The sequence below is a fragment of the Kogia breviceps genome, chromosome 3, assembly GCF_026419965.1.
Source record: "Kogia breviceps isolate mKogBre1 chromosome 3, mKogBre1 haplotype 1, whole genome shotgun sequence".
In the NCBI taxonomy this organism is placed as follows: Eukaryota; Metazoa; Chordata; class Mammalia; order Artiodactyla; family Physeteridae; genus Kogia; species Kogia breviceps.
The window spans coordinates 107674073-107678806 of record NC_081312.1 but is presented as its reverse complement, the minus strand read 5'-3'; the positions used below and the strand labels follow the sequence as shown (position 1 = coordinate 107678806).

General features: G+C 37.9%; 1 pseudogene; it reads left to right on the top strand.

Moving 5' to 3' along the window:
- Window positions 1-630: 630 nt before the first annotated feature.
- LOC131752448 (centromere protein K-like) lies at window positions 631-4247 on the top strand (annotated as a pseudogene).
- Window positions 4248-4734: the final 487 nt, after the last annotated feature.

Below are 4734 nucleotides of genomic sequence, written 5' to 3'. Positions count from 1 at the left end.
ATTGGGAATTGCAGAAACCTTAATACCCAAAGTCCAGCCAGGCCTCAAGTGCCACTCTTATCTAGCTCCTGCACCAATGACAGCTCCAGAAACCCACCTGTTGGGAGGGAAAGACAAAGTGGTAGGGAACTGAGGAAACTGATTAACTTGAGAATTCCCTTCAAGTACTCCTTTATTCTCTAGCACATTCTCTGAATAGAGTGATAAGGAAACTCATGCACAGACAGTATAAGGCAGGGGTCCCCAATCCCCGGGCTGTGGACTGGTACCAGTCCACAGCGTGTTACGAACCGGGCCACACAGCAGGACGAGAGTGGTGGGTGAACCAGTGAAGCTTCATCTGCTGCTCCCCATCTCTCGCATTACCACCTGAACCATACTGAACCATCCTCCCCACCACCCCGGTCTGTGGAAAAACTGTCTTCCATGAAACCAGTCCCTGGTGCCAAAATGTTGGGGACCACTGGTTTAAGGGATTGCCCAAGGTCCCGAAACTTTTTAAAATTATCATAAGGCTAAGAAAATCATAAGCGTGAGTCACTGAATCAGCAAGATACAGACTGTACTACAGATGTGGAAGACACTAGAGATGCTGAAGAAGAACTTACCAAAGAAGGTGAAGAAATATGAAATGATATGGAAGACTGTCAGAATAAAACATTGTTTGCTGGAACTGAGACATTCACTGATTCAAATGCTCAGTTATCATTAATTATGTCAGTGAAATGTTTGACCACCACTGGAATTAGTCAATAACAGAAAGAAACTCCTAAATTAATCCCACTGAATGAAGATGTTCTGGTAACATTAGGAAAAGAAGAATTCCAAAAATTAAGACATGATCTAGAAATGGTACTGTCTAGAATGGTAATGTCAAAGAATGAAAAGATAAAGAAAAAATAGTGGCTGGATGAACAGCAACAGATACTGGAATCTCTTAATATAGTAAACAGTGAAACATCACATAGTGACATTTTTTTCTGAATTGAGAACCTTTAATAAACTGAAAACAAAAATGCTTAATATAAAAGAATTAAGGGGCTTCCCTGGTGGTGCAGTGGTTGAGAATTCACCTGCCAATGCAGGGGACACGGGTTTGTGCCCCAGTCCAGGAAGATCCCACATGCCGCGGAGCGGCAGGGCCGGTGAGTCATGGACGCTGAGCCATTGCATCCGGAGCCTGTGCTTCACAACAGGAGAGGCCACAACAGTGAGAGGTCCGTGTACCACAAAAAAAAAAAAAAAAAAGAATTAAGGGTGTGGAGAAAAGGGAACACTCTTGCACTGTTGGTGGGAATGTAAATTGATACAGCCACTATGGAGAACAGTATGGAGGTTCCTTAAAAAACTACAAATAGAACTATCATATGACCCAGCAATCCCACTACTGGGCATATACACTGAGAAAACCATAATTCAAATAGTCATGTACCAAAATGTTCATTGCAGCACTATTTACAATAGCCAGGACATGGAAGCAACCTAAGTGTCCATCGACAGATGAATGGGTAAAGAAGATGTGGCACATATATACAATGGAATATTACTCAGCCATAAAAAGAAATGAAATTGAGTTATTTGTAGTGAGGTGGATGGACCTAGAGTCTGTCATACAGAGTGAAGTAAGTCAGAAGGATAAAAACAAATACCGTATGCTAACACATACATATGGAATCTTAAAAAAAAAAGGTTCTGATGAACCTAGGGGTAGGATATGAATAAAGATGCAGACGTAGAGAATGGACTTGAGGACATGGGGAGGGGGAAGGGTAAACTGGGATGAAGTGAGAGAGTAGCACTGACATATATACACTACCAAATGTAAATTAGATGGCTAGTGGGAAGCAGCTGCATAGCACAGGGAGATCAGCTCGGTGGTTTGTGACCACCTAGAGGGGTGGGATAGGGAGGGTGGGAGGGAGACACAAGAGCGAGGGGATATGGGGATATATATATACTGATTCACTTTATCATACAGCAGAAACTAACACAACATTGTAAAGCAATTATACTCCAATAAAGATGTTTTTTAAAAAAAAGAATTTAAGGAGAAACTCTTGATTACCTTGGGTGAGTTTTGAGAAGACAATTTTCCTGTAACTGATAGACAACTGAAAAAGAAAAACATTGTCTATTCTTGCCTCCTTTGTTGTAGATTAATTGACCATAAGCACCTGGGTTTAGTTCTGGGCTTTTTATTCTGCTCCATTGACCTATGTGTCTGTTTTTATGCCAGTACCATACCGTTTTGATTACTGTAGCTTTGTGGATAGCCTGAAGTCAGGGAGCCTGATTCTTCCAAAACTGTCCTTTCTCAAGATTGTTTTTGGCTATTTGGGGTCTTTTGTGTTTCCATATAAATTTTAAAATTATTTGTTCTAGTTCTGTGAAAAATACCCATGGTATTTTTTTTAATATTTATTAATTTATTTATTTGGCTGTGCCAGGGCTTAGTTGCAGCAGGAAGAATCTTCGTTGTGGCATGCTGGATTCTTAGTTGTGGCATGTGGGATCATTTTAGTTGCAGCATGCAGGCTCTTAGTTTTGGCATGTGGGATCTAGTTCCCTGACCAGGGATCGAACCTGGGCCCCCTGCATTGAAAGCACAGAGTCTTAACTGCTGGACCACCAGGGAAGTCCCACCCATGGTATTTTGATAGCGATTTCATTGAATCTGTAGATTTCCTTGGGTAATATGGTCATTTTAACAATATTGATTCTTCCAGTCCAATCACACAGTATATCTTTCCATCTATTTGTGTTGTCTTCAATTTCTTTCATCAGTGTCTTACAGTTTTCCAAGTACAGGTATTTTGATCCCTTAGGTAGGCTTATTTTTAGATATTTTATTCTTTTTGATGTGATGGTAAATGGGATTGCTTCCTTAATTTCTCCTTCTGATTAAAAAATGGGCAGAAGACCTGATTAGACATTCTTCCAAAGAGGACATACAGATGGCCAACAGGCACATGAAAAGATGCTCAACATGGCTAATCATTAGGGAAATGCAAGTCAAAAGTACAATGAGGTATCACCTCATATCTGTCAGAATGGCTATCATCAAAAATAGCACAAATAAGGGAGTTCCCTGGTGGCCTAGTTGTTAGGATTTGGCACTTTCACTGCAGAGGCCTGGGTTCAATCCCTTGTTGAGGAACCATCCTGCATGCTGTGTGGTGCAGCGAAAATACAAAAAAACAAAACAAAACAAAAAACCCCACAGATAACAAATGTTAGCCAGGACTTGAAAAAGAAAACCCTCATACAATGCCAGTATGAATGTAAATTGGTACAGCCACTATGAAAAACAGTTTGGGGGTTTCTCAAAAAAAACTAAAAATAGTACTAACATATGTCCCAGCAATTTCACTCCGGGGTATATATCTATAAAAAACAAAAATATTAATTTAAAAAGATACATGCACCACAATGTTCATAGCAGCATGACTTAAAATAGTCAAAATATAGAAGCAACCTAAGTGTCCATCAACAAATGAATGGATAAAGAGGCTGAGTAATATTCCATTGTATGTATATATGGAACATATATTTTGTTCCATATATACATGGACAAGAACAAAATTTTGCCATTTGCAGCAACATGGATAGACTTGGAGGGTATTATGCTAAGTGAAATAAGTCAGAGAAAGACAAATACTGTATGATATCACTTATATGAGGAACCTAAAAATACAATAAGTTAGTGAATATAACAACAACAAAAAAAGCAGCAGACTCACAGATATAGAGAACAAACTAGTGGTTACCAGTGGGGAGAATGAAGGGCGGAGGGGCAATATAGGGGTATAGGCACAAACTATTATGTATAAAATAAGCTACAAGGATATATTGCACAACACAGGGAATATAGCCAATATTTTATAACCATAAATAAGGCATAACATTTAAAACTTGTGAATCACTATACTGTACACCTGTAACATACAGTATTATACAGTAAATATACTTCAATAAAAATTTTGAAAATTAAAAAGAAATTTTAAAATGATAACAAAAATATGGAGAAAAAAAGAAAAACATTTAAAAAATCAACTGTATAACTGATAGCATTACATGAAATGTTAGAGACTCATATAAATAGATTATTTGATGTCCCGTATGATCCATATGTCAAAATTAGTGATTACTTTTGGCCACCTTACAAAGAACTGCTATTACTTAAAGGAATTGCCTTGAGACATCTCGAAGATTCAATCCAAATAAGATTAGAATTCTTCTATGAGTAAAAAGATGGTCTTTTTTTTCCATACAGTACTTAAAGAATCCTTATTGTTATTCAAAGATAACAGAAACACCGAAGACTGCTTGAATGGAGAACATAAAATCAAAGCACTTAGTCCATCTTTCTTTTATTCTTAAAATGGCATATGCTGCCATCTTATTCATTTTAATACAGTCCTCTTTCATTCAAGTCAGTGCTTTAGTGTTTTAAACTGTATGAACAAGAATGCAAGTAAAAAATATTCTAGACCTAACCATTACAAAACATTTAATGTACCTCACTTCATGCAATACACTTTAAACATTCTTTGTTAATTTATGATATTGCTAATGTAATATAATATTTTCCATTTAAATTTTATGACAGTTTCTTTTACTTTTTTTGTTGTTTTTTTTTGTGTTATTTTGCAGTACATGGGCCTCTCACTGTTGTGGCCTCTCCCGCTGTGGAGCACAGGCTCCGGACACGCAGGCTCAGCAGCCATGGCTCAC